The 16,278-nt window shown below is 40.8% G+C and overlaps 1 long non-coding RNA gene across 1 annotated transcript; it reads left to right on the top strand.

The window, feature by feature from the left end:
- The first annotated feature begins 256 nt into the window (after positions 1-256).
- Positions 257-15,527, top strand: LOC120374577. The gene is made up of 3 exons (XR_005586156.1): positions 257-276; positions 404-488; positions 15,471-15,527. It is a non-coding gene; the product is annotated as an uncharacterized LOC120374577 (long non-coding RNA).
- Positions 15,528-16,278: the final 751 nt, after the last annotated feature.

The following is a 16,278-nucleotide window of genomic DNA, read 5'->3' as shown; positions in this document are numbered from 1 at the left end:
GAATTTTTACTTTTATCTGTAGATAAAAATGTGATAATTTTTCATATGTTCCCTTCTTGATAATGTCTTTGTTGCTTTGATTTTCATGTTGACATTTTCAGGAACAGTTTTAATTTCAGTCTAATTTATTTTGTGAAATGACCTTTCACTGTTTTATGTTTAAAGCACCACCTTTTACCTCTCCCTGTCTGGAGAACGAGGTTGTGGTGAATGAAGTGGAACAGAGAACCAATCAAAAGGCAGAATACTGAAAATGTCAAAGTACAGTGCAACATGGTAAATCAGTCAAGCTTAATTAATACATACTTTATTCCTATGATTAAACCATTGATTTAAAAATAAGTACAACATTAACCCATTCTCTGACCAATAATATTAACTAGAGATTTTTTTTTTATTGCAGTGTCCTCATTTTATGGTTCTTGAATTCCATGGCTCAGAAATAATCGGATCTGGCCCTGCTGTGCTTGGTGCAACACCGGGGTAAGGTGAGACAAAAGTGGCTTTTAATCATCCTTTCTGCTCTCCTGATCCTGGCACTATCGGGGACTGATCCAGTCCCTTGTGTAAGTTAGAACAACCTTTAAGCTGCTCTGATTTACAAACATCTGCCTGAAAAGGGGAAATCTTCATGGACTTGGTCCAGTAGCTTTATTGCTGTTTAGTACTGGTGGAGCAAGGTGGAAGATCTGGGCCCATAGTTTAGGGTTTGCCTGTACCATTTCTACATTACAATTCTGACATTTAATAGTACAGATATGACAGTTAATGTTCACGAGTTACTGTACATATAGAATCATAGAAGATTAGGGTTGGAAGAGACCTCAGGAGGTCATCTAGTCCAACCCCCTGCTCAAAGCAGGACCAACACCAACTAAGTCAGGACCAACACCAACTAAATCAATGTACTTGCTATTGTTTATAAAGAAAAGTCAGTACTTTGGGACAAATTCTACCTCTTCTTTCGTTGGCATGGAGGGGCCTCAGGTGCAGCAAATCTGGTGTGGTTCGATTGTGTGTATGTAGGACTAGGATTTTGATATTAGATAAAGGGGATCTGCTACTTGTATTTACCATGCATCCCCATGCCTCGTGCCCATTGTACACATCCCTGTACAATGAGGTTTGAGGGAGGGGACAGGAGAAGAAAGGAAGAACATAAAGGATCCACACAGCAGGAATAGCAGATACTATTACAACCACAGTACTACCGTGGCAGTGATGGAGTGACTGTGTTACCACCCTAAGGACTGGGGGTAGGATCCACCCCACTATGACTCCTCTAAGTACTAAGTCCAGTTTCCAGGGCGGGGCATAAGAGGCAAGATTTAGCCTTTTGTAACTCTGAGCATGAACAGACGATCCTCTTGCTGTAATTATTAGGAATGGGTGAGCCAGTTTGTGTAAACAAGAACAAGAGCTCAAATCAAAATGAATCTGAACTGAAACTTCTGAGGTTCAAAAGGTTTCAGCCACTGTTGGAAGGAGAGCTACCAGAAACCATGAGGAAAAAAATGCTATTCTAACCTGCCTTAAATCTAGAAGTAATTAGCTCATGTTAATGCACAAACCTCACCCTTATTTGCACAGGCAGTTTCAAACCATGTCAGTCTGGCTGCTTAGGCTAAAGAGGAGGGTTTTCCCCTCATTAAAGTGCAGGCAATTTTGCCAGCACTACCGTCCCATAGGCCTGTAGGAAGGCAGCTTGAATTCAAACTGGGAACGACATGGGAGCTCCAGTGGTGTAGGCTGCTGAAGAGATGAGCTGAATCGATACTTCCCCAACTGCCCTCATGTGGTACAAGTGTGAGAGGGATCCTAAAATATATGTTTTGGACTCTCCTAACCTGCTATTGACCTGTTTCCCAATACAGGGGCAGTTGCAGTTTCCTGAGGTTGCTATAACCTTCCCCCAGTGAACATTTTTCCTTGGGGGCCCTCTACCAATTCAGATCCTGAGGGAATTTGGCTCAGGGTCTGTGAAATGCTTTGAGCATGGCAATTGATCAATATGTGCACAGTATTAAGAGGTATGAAAAGTTTCATCCCTGGTGTTTGGATGTGGCTTATAGAAGCACTGATAAATGTTTGTGGGTTTTTTTTTACTACACTGGACATTATTTCCAAAATGTGCAATGTTATTTTTATAAAATTCAAATGTCTAATATCCAAGTGTTAAAGAAAATTTTGAAAAATTGCATAATGTACTAAAAATGGCAATTACCTAATACCCCTTAGGTCAGTGGTGGGCAAACTGTGGCCCACAGGCCACAGGTGACCCATCAGGGTAATCTGGTGGCAGGCTGCCAGACTGTTGGCTTACATTTGCACGGCCACCCGCAGCTCCCAGTGGCCGGGAACGGTAAACTGCGGCGCTGCGGGCGGCCATGCACATGTAAGCAAATGGTCTGGCAGTCTGCCAGTAGATTACCCTGATGGGTTGCATGCAACCCGTGGGCCGCAGGTTGCCCACCACTGCCTTAGCCCGACTCTGTGCTCCCTGTGCAGTTCCTTGGCTGAAAATGACCTCACTAGAGCAGAACATGCTTGGGCAGCATATTGGAGAGGGAGCTCATACCAAGAGCAGGTCTTTATGTTGTGAGACCTAAATAAAGTCTGTTTTAAGTGTATAACATGGTGAATGTACCATTTGGCCTGGCTACCGGGGTAATCCTGACTCAGCACACACAGGATTTTCAGGTCATCCAGTCAGGGCTGGATTTAGGGGCAGGCGACCCAGGCGACTGCCTGCAGTACTGGTCTTAGGGGGCTCCTGTCTTGGGGGGGCACTGGGTTTGGGATGCTGTTTTTGTTGGTAGCAACAAAAGGGGAAATAGAATGTTTGAAGTAAAACGTTTCAGATATTCCATATGTGGATTCATTTTTCACTAAACCTCCTAGAATTTTCTGGACCTTTGTAGAATCTCATGGAACCTTCCAGACTTTGAGAACTACATTTTCCTTGAACCTCTTGGAATGTTGTCAGCCATGTCTTTGCAGGTATATAAAGGGGTGGCTGCCATTCCCTCAGCCCGGTTGTGGCAAATGCAGCAGAATCTTCTTTAGATTCAGTGTCTCGCTTTGGAGTATTGCAAAGGACATATGTCCTGTTTACAGCATCAACTATCAGGCGGAAGATACTCACAGACAATGTTACAAAGCTGACCCTGAAGCTGCTAAGTGACACTCTCTGGAAGAGCTGCATTGACAGCTTAAGGCCAGTGAGGTACCAAGTGACTGAGGTTTATGACACCCTGATGGAACTGGCATAGTTGAATAAAACTGAGTCTGGAATCCGACACGAGGTGCAAAGCCTGGCAAACCAGATCACCAACTTCAAATTTCTGGTCTCAATTGTAGTTTGCATGATATCCTGTTCCAAATAAACTTTGCAAGCAAGGCATTACAAACTCAGTCAATGAACACCCCGAACGCTACTACTTTGATGAGAAGCTGCCTTGATTTTGTTGTGGCCTAGGGAGACAATGGATTTGAGGATGCCATCACTGCTGCCAGAGAAATGGTGGAAAACTAAGGAGTTGAGCCTGTCTTTAAGGAAATTCATATTAATTGGAAGAAGAGACCTTTTGGTTACAAGGGCAGAGATGAGCTGATGGGAAGCTCAGAAGAAAAATTTAAGAGGAAGTTTTCTTTCCTCGCTCGTTGGCACTGCTCGAGTGTCCGTTGAAGAAAGGTTTGGATGCATGAAGCACTATGAAGAGACCTGGGTTTTTTTGTATGACCTTAGTAAGTTGTCAGCAGACAGGAAAACACCCTTCAACAACTGCACAGACCTTCACTGGATGCTGACACATGGGGAATGTTCGGACGTCAATGACAGAGACCTCTGTCTTGAATTGGACAACAGCCATCACATTTTGCAACATGGGAAGCACTCTCCACACCAAGTTCTCCTATTCATTCATGATGCACAGCTGAAGGACACTTTTCTTAATGTATGGATAGCTTTGAGCATTCTGCTCACGCTGCCAATTGCAGTTGCAAGTGGGGAGTGCAGCTTTTCAAAGCTCAGGCTCATTAAAACATATCTTTGATTGTCAATGGCTGATGAGAGACTGACATTGCTTGAAAATGCCATTGGCCAGTCTCTGATGCTGTGTTTCAGTTTGCGAGGGCAAAGGCAAGAAAAGTGACCTTCTGAACTAAAGGATGAGGTTAACATTCCAAGGCTGTCACCTACTGTAACACTATTTACTGCTGGTCCACCCAAGGTAGGTGCACAGATCAATTTCTCGATGTTAGTACTTTTAAGTTATTCTTAAAATTAAAAAGTTTCTATAAGCTTAGAGGAAACAGTTTTTTATGTGCTTATATATGGCATGAATAGATACAGATTTACAGATCCTAGTGTGCAAGTTTTTCATCTTATATGACAGGGTTAAATCATGCATCCAAATCATGCAAGTCATGAAATGGGCTACAAATGCAATAAAAATAAAGTATTCAAAAGTTTAACAAAATGGAGGGGGGGGGCAAAGACGCTCCTTGCCTGGGGCACCATTTGGTGTAGGACCAGCCCTTCATCCAGTTTAAACAAAGTTCCTGCAATGTATCTTTCAAAAACTATGGTTCGAGACTATCTTCCCCTACTAATGGCAGGAGGCACTTTGTACAGTGTCCATGTTTCTTATCATTTGCTAATTTGAGATCAAAGGGCAAGTGTAAAAATAGGATTCTTGTTTGATGCCATTTGCTTCAGTGTGTGCATATGATGGGGGACAGAGAAAGGAAATTAAAGTTATTCCTTTTTTTCTCCTAGCTTATTTCCTCTGAAAACAAAATGGGCCATCCCTCCACACTTTTTTCCCTTTTTCTCTACAGTTAGTGATACAGGACACAGATTTTCTGGGCCCCCCATGCCCTCTCAGTCAGCAAAGTCAGAAACCCCCTGCATTCTGGTTCTGTACAAAGACCATAACACTGTCCTAGTTAGGTACCTGAGTGTTCCCTGACAATGGGGAATCCCTGGAGGTGTAAAGTTAACATAACTGGCTCTACACTACACTTTTCCAGTTCCTTTGGAGTAGGGAGTGTGCTGGAGGTATGGCTGCAGTCTAGCCAGAGTGCTGCGGTACGCTGATTCTCCAGACATTACTGCTACTACAGATTACATAAACTCCATGGATTGCAGGGAGCACAGTTTGGTCAGACCCAAAGATGGGGCTCTGATCTGGTAGCATTCTACATCCACTTTGCACAAATGTAAATGACAATACAAAGTACCAGGCCGTGGAGAATTAGCCCTTGTGGAAAACTAATGGGAAATGACTAGAGCCAAGTACTTAGAGACAGGCAGTGAAAAAGCTTTTCTAAGGGCAGAAGAATTTGCAGCATGGCAGAATAAATTCCTAATGGAAGAAAGCTATTTTCAGCACTGAAGTTAGATACTGTAGGGGAGGCAGCAGATGTTTGAACAGAACTGATGTGCCTGAATAAGAAAACTTTCCTTAGGGCAATGCATTTTTTTTTAAACTTAAAACATTGCTATTCAAGGCTAAACTAAGGACATAAGATAATAAAAATGTATAACCAGCAAGCCTGAGATTGTCTTATAGGGCTACAGTGGCTTGAATGCCAGAGATATTTATTCACACTACCTAAACTAACTATGCTAAACATTTTTCTTCAGGACATTATTTGACACAACTCTTGGCTAATTCCTTTCCTAAGAAGCAAATTAAATCAGCCTTGTTATTTAATCACTCCCAAAATATTTTGACCCTCAAGGTTCAGTATTGATTAAGGAAACTGATAGCTATTCTTAAACTAGAGATCTACTATCAGCTACTCTTACAAGAGGATTATATTAGCTGTTAATGAGAATTAAAGTGTTACTATAGTATTATAACAGGGCTTTTGGCACTTAAATATCACTGTGATAGTAGGCATTAAAGAAAAGCCTGAGACAGATGATAGTTATTTAACTGCTTTAACTAAGGCATGTTTTTATTAGGGCTGCCAAGTGATTAAAAATTAATCGCGATTAATCGCACTGTTAAATAATAATAGAATACTATTTATTTAAATATTTTGGCTGTTTTCCAATATACTGATTTCAATTACAACACAGAATACAAAGTGCACAGTGCTCAGCTTATATTAATTTTTTTACAAGTATTTGCACTGTAAAAAAAAAGTATTTTCAATTCACCTACTACAAGTACTGTAGTGCAATCTCTTTATCATGAAAGTTGAACTTACAAATGTAGAATTATGTACAAGTCCACTTTGTCCTACTGCTTGTTCAGCCAATTGCTCAGACAAACAAGTTTGTTTACATTTGCGGGAGATAATGCTGTCCACTTCTTGTTTACAGTGTCACCTGAAAGTGAGAACAGACGTTCTCATGGCACTGTTGTAGCCGGTGTCACAAGATATTTATGTGCCAGATGCGCTAAAGATTCATATGTCCCTTCATGCTTCCACCACCATTCCAGGAGACATGTGTCCATGCTGCTGACGGGTTCTACTCGATAACAATCCAAAGCAGTGCAGACCAATGCATGTTCATTTTCATTATCTGAGTCAGATGCCACCAGCAGAAGGTTGATTTTCTTTTTTAGTGGTTAGGGTTCTGTAGTTTCTTTATCATAAGGTGCTCTTTTAAGACTTCTGAAAGCATGCTTCACACCTCATCCACTTCAGAGTCTTAAACCTTGGGTAGAGTGCTATAGCTATTTTTAGAAATCTCACATTGGTACCTTCTTTGTGTTTTGTCAAATCTGCCGTGAAAGTGTTCTTAAATTGAACATGTGCTGGGTCATCACCCAAGACTGCTATAACATGAAATATATGGCAGAATGCAGGTAAAACAGAGCAGGGGACATACAATTCTCCCCCAAGGAATTCAGTCACATTATTTTTTAACAAGCATCATCAACATGGAAGCATGTCTTCTGGAATGGTGGCCAAAGCATGAAGGGCATACGGACGTTTAGCATATCTGGCACATAAATACCTTGCAATGCTAGCTACAAAAGTGCCATGCAAATGCCTGTTCTCACTTTCTGATGACATTGTAAATAAGAAGCAGGCAGCATTATCTCCTGTAAATGTAAACAAATTTGTTTGTCTTAGCGATTGGCTGAACAAGAAGTAGGACTGAGTGGATTTGTAGGCTCTGAAGTTTTACATTGTTTTGTTTTTGAGTGCAGTAATGTCACAAAAAAACCCCTCTATGTTTGTAAGTTGCACTTTGATGACAAAGAGATTTCACTACAGTACTTGTATGAGGTGAATTGAAAAATACTAATTCTTTTATCATTTTTACAGTGCAAATATTTATAATAAAAATATACACTTATTTCAATTACAGAGAATATAAAATATGAAAATATAGAAAAACATCCAAAATATTTAATACATTTCAATTTGTATTTTATTGTTTAACAGTGTGATTAAAACTGCGATTAATCACAATTAATATTTTTAATCGCGATTAATTTTTGAGTTGCGTGAATTAATTGCGATTAATCATGACTTTACATGACTTTATTTTCTAGACTCACAATGTTTTTAAGTAGTAACTGTACAGTCTAACCTCAGAGAGCCCATTAAGTATATCACCCTCATAGAAAACCTATCGGGGTGTAAAGTTAGTCCTTTTGTTTGCAATGGTCAATGTGAGGGGCTAGGTAACAGAAGATATTATGTCTCTGCATCTGGAAAAGCACAGACAAAGGGTACGTCCAGACTACCCACCGTATCGGCGGGTAGCGATCGATTTATCAGGGATCGATATATCGCGTCTATCGATCCCCAAATGCGCTCCCCGTCGACTCCGGAACTCCACCAGGGCGAGCGGCGGTAGCAGAGGCGATGGGGGAGCCACGGCCGTCGATCCCGCACTGTGAGGACAGGAGGTAAGTCACAATAAGATACGTCGACTTCAACTATGGTATTCCCGTAGCTGAAGTTGTGTATCTTACATTGACACCCCCCATAGTGTAGACCAGGCCTGAGGCCCTGTCACAGTATAAAATCGGTTGTAGAAGCTCAGCAATGAAGGCAATCAATTGCCAATAGCCCATCTTTGGAAGAACAAGAAGCAATTTATTCAACTTCCTAAACCTGGATCTGTTCCCTTGGATATGGCTGTTTTCCTCATAATCTGAATATGGTAGTAATACAATTAGAGTAAAATGGAAGTGGCTAAAACATTTAGTATATTTGAAAGTGAATCTCTTTCAGATTTCAGGCTAGCTTGTTATTAACATGCTGTTGCCAAGCCATCCAGCAAAATCATAGAGCCATTGATAGTAGGGCTGGAAGGGACCTTGAGAGTTCATCTAGTCCAGTCTCCTGTGCTAAGGCAGGACCAAATATACCTGACAGGTCCTTATTATATCCTGTTCTTCAAAATCTACAATGATGGGGATTCCACAGCCTCCCTTGTTTCAGTTCTTAACTAATCTTAGAGTTAGAAAGTTTTTCCTAATATCTAACCTAAGTTTCCCTTGCTGCAGATGAAGCCAATTACTAGACCCCTCATCTACAGTGGACATTGAGAACAATCAATCACTCTCCTCTTTATAAGCATCCCTTACCATATTTAAAGATTCTTATCAAGTCCCCCCCTCAGTCTATTTATCAAGTCTAAACATGCCCAGTATTTTCTCCAAACCTTTCCTCCTAGGTTATGCTGTCTAAACTCTTCAGCATTTTTGTTGCTTTCCTCTGGACTCTCTCCAATTTGTTCACATCTTTCTTAAACCATGGCACCCAGAACTGGACATTATGTCCTCCAGCTAATGCCTCACCAATGCTGAGTAGAGTGGGACAGTTACATCCTGTGTCTTACATACAACACTCTTGTTAATACATCCCAAAATATCACATTGTTGGCTCATATTCAATTTGTGATACATTATAACCCCAGATCTTTCTTCTGTAGTTATACCACCTAGCCAGTTATTTTCCATTTTGTACTTGTGCATTTGATTTTTTCCCCCCAAAGTGTAGTACTTGCACCTCTCTTTACTGATTTCATCTTGTTGATTACAGACCAATTCTCCAATTGGTCAAGATTGTTTTGAATTCTAATCTTGTCCTCCAAAGTACTTGCAATCCCTCCTTGCTTGGTGTCATCCACCAATTGCACTCCATTATCCAAGTTATAAACGAAAATATTCACTAGTTCTAAACCCAGGACAGAACTTTCCAGAACCCCACTAGATACCCACTAGAACAGCAAAATATTGATAACTGCAATTCCCTTTTTAATTAAGACTGTGACTGCATGACGTTATTTTGTAATTCTATTTAAAGCAGATCAGCATTACACAGAAGTGCTAATTATTTACTATGGTGGTCTATAAAGTGTAGCATTTTATATGATTTTAACTTTATTTTAGCCTCTGCTGTTTATATAACATTTTGCTTATGATAAGTGACTGGTGTGAGTAATGGAGAGACCCACAGGAATAAGGGAACAATGTATTTTGAAACAAACAAGTGTGAAAGACCTTGGCATTTCCAGTAAAGGCATAATTCATTACATTTTCCGTACTTAAAAACTATGTCTTTTCAGGCTATCTGGCTTTTAAGGGAAACAAAGCAACAGAACCCAATAAACAAAATCTCCATGAGAGAAAAAACAAAAACATTTCTGTCCCTATGTAAGATCCTCCATCTTGAAACAACCTCACAGCACTGTCTGTTAGGCAGATAGGGATCTTTAAAGGTGCACTACATAGAAAACAGAAGCATACAACACTACACCACTGATAGTCAAATCAACACTATCAATACTCAGGTGATAACAGTTGGGTGAGGGCAGGGTCTTGCCATTTCTTAATGAATACCCAACATGAAAGAAAGAGTACAAGAACCTGTGAGGTTTTCCTTGCTGAGTTTTCCCCAGAACATTCTACTGAATGGTGATTTGATGGGTTTGGTCACAGAGATCCCCTTGGGACTGTCACCTGATGTGCTGAAATTACCTCTGAGCCCATTTTCCCTGATGGCTTGGGACTCCAGAACCTTGCCTTGTTGAGCCAGGCATGCTAGTCTGCTGCAATACAGACTCAGTTCTGAACCACGTCCCCAAAGCTGCAGGCTTTAACCAAAAACTGCTCAGCAGGTCATCTCTCTCCAGCACCCATACACCCAGCTCCCAATGGGATCCAAACCCCAAATAAATCCGTTTTACTCTGTATAAAGCTTATACAGGGTAAACTCATAAATTGTCCACCATCTATAACACTGATAGAGAGATATGCACAGCTGTTTGCTCCCCCAGGTATTAATCACTTACTCTGGGTTAATTAATAAACAAAAGTGATTTTATTAAGTATAAAAACTGGATTTAAGTGGTTTTAAGTATATAACAGATGGAACAAAGTAAGTTACCAAGCAAAATAAAACAAAACACGGAAGTCTAAGCCTAATACATTAAGAAACTGAATACAGGTAAATTGCATGCTTTGAGATGTTCCAATAAGCTTCTTTCACAGACTAGACTCCTTCCTACTCTGGCTCAATCCTTTCCCCTGGTACAGCTCTTGTTAGTTCCAGCTCAGGTGGTAACTCGGGGATTTCTCATGATTGGCAGCCCCCTTTGTTCTGTTCCACCCCCTTTTGTAGCTTTGGCACAAGGTGGGAATCTTTTGTCTCTCTGGATCCCCACCCCTCCTCCTAAATGGAAAAGCACTGGGTTTAAGATGGATTCCAGTACCAGGTAACATGGTCACATGTCCTGTGAGACCCCAAGCCTCCATTCTTTCCTCCTGACTCACGGGAGTACAGGAAGGCTTACAAGTAAACAGAGCCATTTACAACCAATTGTCCTGGTCAATGGGAGCCATCAAGATTCTAAACCACCATTAATGGCACACATTTTTATAATTACAATAGAACTTCATATTTCTATCTTCATATTTCTATCTTCAGATACAAGAATGATACATTCATACAAATAGGATGAACACACCCAGTAGATTATAAGCTTTGTAATGATACGTTCCAAGAGACCTTTTGCATAAAGTATATTCCAGTTACATTATATTTACACTCATAAGCATATTTCCATAAACATATGGAATGCAACATCACAGGTGAATTTTGTCCCCTTTGGAACCAGTGGGGTTGTAGTTTCTGTCCAGAAGCCACAGATCAGGCCACGAGGGTCAACTAGCCTGAGAAGTGCCACCCAAAGATGGTTGTGTCCGTTAAACCAGTCTCTGGAAGCAACAGCCAAAGACATCAGGCAGTGAATCAGGGAGACAGTCCATGCTCTCTGCCATGACATTCTTGGAGCAGACCAGGATAGAGTTGGAAAGATGGCTAAGCAATAGAGAAAGGGTGTTGAGTATGTAGAGAAAGAATGTTGTGGCATGATATGGAGAAAGCAGAACAACAGGAAGATAAGCATGAGCATGATGCTTTCTAATTGGGAGTCCTAGTGTAGCAAACCCTATAGCAAGCCCAACTGGCTACCAGATTCCCTCTCTAGCACTAGGTATCTTTGTGCGCCTCCAAGTTACATTAAGATCTGTTGCAGATGGTGCCACTTGGTTTTAGTGTCTTTGGGGTGCCTGATAGATCCACCAATAGCACTGGCCTCATTGAGTATTCTGGACTACTATATTGGTTTGTGAATAGCAGAAATTCTGCTAGTCCTCTCTCAACACAGTGTATCGTTTGTTGGTCCAACACCTAGGTTGTCCCTCTTTTGTCCTTTCTCACCCCTCTTGCCAAGCAATATCTAGATTCTTCTCCTTGCCCAAGATGCTACCCAGTACCTCCAGAGTCTGAAGTGTGAATGCGTTTTAGGATTCTGAATGCCCATCAGAAAGTGTCATACTTGTTCCAAATGATTCCCTGAGCACTGGCGTTCTCTCTCATGTACTTGGCTAGCATCATATCCTTCCAGTCTTGCCAGTTACCATTGTGACCTGTCCCCTATGTGTAAATAGATTATTATGCAACTCAGTACTCCTGCTGTACCTAAGAGAGGCAATGCTTTAATGCCAGCTGCCTTGTCACTCTCTGTGCTCAGACAGACTACTAGTGATTGACCAAATAGTACGCATCTGTGGTCATAACTGCCTGTGAGCATTTATATAGTCATCATGTGTTGTGAGAGTTCTGCAGTGCCTTCTTTTGGGCTCCTTAGCCAGACTGGGCTGAAGCTTTCTGCAACTTTGTGCTAGCCTCATGTAGCATTGGTGGGCCAGTATTATCTTATATTTTCAGAACCATATCTGCCCCAACACTGAGCTTTAAAAAAATCTGCCCGTGCAAACGGAGTGACTTATTTCCCTACTATGCAACCATCTCATCCTCTTTGAAAATGCTGTGTTCAGTTAATATTTGTGACTATATTTTTGCAGTATTTGCCTAGCTCATTCTATTAATTTCTGCTTTCTAAGGTGTGAAAATAATGAATTGATAGATCTAAGAAACACTGCATCAGTCTTGTAAATCCTTTCCATAAATAATGGGATCAGAACTGCCATACTGGATCATATTAGCATCATAGTACTGCTTAGTGGCTGGAAATAAAGATAAGCTAAGTGACAAATATTTGTTTACCAGCCCAGAGCATGGAGATTAGAAAGACTATTTAAGTGATTAAATTAATGTAAAGCAGTTTTGAAGCATTTCAACATACCTATGCTCAAGAAAACAAATATAAGCCATGTAAAAAAGGCCCAGATTTTCTTCACCCTGTTAAATTTATTTTCATAATCAAGTTTTATCTATTTCAAAATGTCAACATCTGCTTCAGAAAGAACATTAATTGGAACCTTGTTGGGAGGTAAGCGAGTGTTGCTAATTCTGTTTTGTGATGGTGTTTTCTACAGCTGTGATCTTTAAAAGGATTGATTGTTGGTAAAAATTCTCCTACAGTTTACAAATAGGAACATTTTCTCCATAAACAAAATTTGAGCATAAAATAGTTGTTGTGACACATATAGCTGTCATTTACACAGATCTTATGTATTTAATATGCAAAAGCAACTTCAGTGGATTGTCATGGAATGAAGCTTTTAAAAAATATCCTGTCATAAAAAAACAACCAATCCAAATTTAGTTAAGGATGCAGAAGGGAAAGAACATAAGAACTACTTAGTACTGCATCACTAGGCTTTTGTAATATACCCTTTTATCTAGTTTTGGAGCGTTGTTTTTCACTGAACATTGTAGAGACTGAGCCAAAGCACTGTCACATTTTGCACATCGCTAGTTGCTATGCTCTGCCTTGGCTGGTCTCTTTTCCAGTGTCAGGGATGGTATGTCAGGAGGAAAAGGAAGTGTCAGTGGTAGCTTTGAGTCTTCAGCAAAATCTGGAATTTTCAAAAATTCCTGTGTCACATTTTCCATCTTCCTGAGAGGATGGTGTGATATCGCCCACTAAGTGAACATAAGCAGTAATTAGTACGTGCTTCTGACATCTCCACTATCAAAAGGCACACATATCAAATAGTGGAGATTTTCAAACAAAATTTTAAGACTGACTGATGCAACCAGATTGGACAGAGTTTAGCTCAGAAGCTGTAGGGAGAGGCAGACATGCTGAGAGAAATTAATAAAAACCTACATTTTTCAAATGATAAGTGGCCAGTGTTAGCGGGCTTGTTACCCTGGTTGTTCCTCTCTCTCATAAGCCACCATGTAGCATTCCAGGAGATGAACCTCCTAGCATTTAGTTTTCCAACAGAGGTGTTGTCAGCTGGACGCTGGCCATTCGGTAGTGGGATTCAGAATGGAGTCAGTAGTGAACCCAGATGGGAAAGATGTTGGGACATTACATGCTCTGGAGCCTGGTTGTTCCTAAGTGAATGCTGTGGGAAGATGATGTAGATTAGTGAGGGTGAGTGCAGGTGATCTGGCAAGGCTGTGGAACATGGCCTATTTGGCAGAGCACCAATGGAGGGAATAGTTGATCTGGAGGAACAAGCACCAGCCTTCCAGTGTTTTTCTCTCTCAAAGAGATCTGAAGTCATCTGACAATAGAGGACATGTTGGGGGACCAGCTCATCTTCCCAGAGACCTGCTCTACTACAGATGTGCCTGTGTGTAATATGACTAAGGAGATGGCCATGCATTTGCCTAGCACATACTTTCAATGTACTTGCTGGAAAGTATAACAGATTGGCTTTACTGGACCTACATAGGACATATGTATTGATTATATGGGTTACATTGATTGAGTGATGTATGTCTTCGTATTAGCAAGTTCACATATCCTTCATGTTTGTGATGGAAGATCTACTAAAAGAGGTGTAGCTTTACAAAAGATAAGTGTTTTAAACTAAATTCTCAACTTATTCAAATGCTACTATATCTGAAACCCAATCTTAAGCCAAATCAATGAGAGTAAATTGCAGCCAAATGGATGTGAAATAATTTATTCTTGTATGCCTGCATGAACTGTAGCCAAAATGGAACTGTCAGGATACTATTATTTGGCAAGTCCTTGTTTCTTCACTTGTTCAGGGTTGTAAATGCAAGTCTTCAAATGAGTTTGTAAGTATAACAACAATCATCTTTGGAGAGGCTAGTTCCTTGAGTCCCATAGTGACTTCATGGAGCCAAGTGATAAAAGTTGGCCAAGGTGCAGCCTAGAGTTTGTTTCACATGTTTCATGCATGTAAGAACCAGACACGTTGTGAGTTCATTGGGCTAGTTGTTTTGAGCTTTGAAAATTCGGATCAAAAGTTGATTTAACAAATACATCAGGACATGTTTAATGTAAAGATGTACAGTTCAGTAAATTATGCTTGGATGTAAATATTGAAATGTATACAATATTTTTATATTGCAAATGTATACTGAATATGGGAACCAATACTGTTTATTCTGTACTGTATAAGAGAACATGCACTCCCAGGTAGAGTCATTTTGGTGACAGGTCCAGAATCTTAGGAGATATCTCAGTAACTTCTGTGGCAAAGTACCTTCTCAGTTTCCCCAGCCTCTGCTGTTTTTAGCCCTGGGGAGACAGGCTTGGGTAATTGCAGTCCCCCTTAGGACTCAGGGGAAGTCTGTTCCCTGTCTTCCCACCAGCCTTATTTAAAGTAATTTTTTCCTGCCTTGTGGGAGAGTGTACTGCTGCTCCTCCTGGGGAGGCTTGCTGCTCCAACACTCCTGGCAGCCAGGCTCAGGCTCAGGCTCAGGCTCCGGCTCCGGCTCCGGCTCCGGCTCCTTTTCTCTCTCTGCTTCCCCCCCCCCTCCTTCCTCCCAGGAAGGGGTTTAAAAAGGTCTCAGGCAGCCCCAAGTTGGAATCACCTGGTCCTAATTACCTTCAGGTAGCTCCCCCTCAGCTGATTCTAATTTGCTACCTTGGTAACCCTTTCTCAGCTGAACCTGATTGACCTGTAGTTGTCTCTCAGTTGATAAGGAGGAGGGCCTTTTAACCCTCTGGGACTGACTCCTACCCCCTCCCCTTGCAACTGTCTGTCCCGAGTTTATCACACTTCTAAAGCCCTTGTTTTTTCTCCTAGGGTGCTGCCTAATCAATGCAGAATGCTTTGAGAGACATCAATTAATGATGGCAGAAGAAACACAGCTTGCAAGTAGAGCTGATCAAAAATTGGAATTTTGTCCCACAGGAAATCCTGATAATTTTGACATTGGGATGAAAAGTCAAGATATTGAATATTTTTCTCTCAGCACAATAAGTTTTGAATTTAATGTTTAAATATTGTCAAAATTAAATGTTTAAATATTCCCAAATTGACGTGTTTCATTTCTGTTTGTCAAACTGAATCAAAAGTTTAGTTTTGAATCAGATCAACATTAATCTGCATTGGCCTGAATAACTATAGTGTTTTTTGGGAGTTGTAGTTTGAGTGCCTCATGCCCCCATTCTCTTCTATGAGGAGACTACATTTCCAGCTGGACTACATTTCCCATGAGCCACTGTGGTCATGGAATTTCCATGGGAGATGTAGTCTGCCTAGGGAGCCCAGACTACAGGACAGAATCGGATAATGAGGCACCCGAATTACAACTCCCATGAGGCTGTCCGCTCTAGTGAATTTGGGTCTGGACTTGGCATTTGGAGACATACATTCTAATTCCAGCTCTGACACAGAGTTGCGTGAACTTTTGTACATCCCTTTCCCCTCCCCATGCCTTAATTTATCCATCAGTAAAATAGGGATAATGATACACCCTCCTTTGTAAAGAGCTTTGAAACCTATGGATGATAAGTTATTTTTTATCGTCATAGGAATAATAATAATAGTTTGGAAAAAAGGTAGAATAAATTAAGAAAGACAGAAAGAAGAGAGTAGAGAAATCCACTAG

This window comes from Mauremys reevesii, linkage group 11, assembly GCF_016161935.1.
Source record: "Mauremys reevesii isolate NIE-2019 linkage group 11, ASM1616193v1, whole genome shotgun sequence".
Classification (NCBI taxonomy): Eukaryota; Metazoa; Chordata; order Testudines; family Geoemydidae; genus Mauremys; species Mauremys reevesii.
Note: the sequence above shows the minus strand (reverse complement) of the source record. Positions and strands in the feature narration are given on the sequence as shown.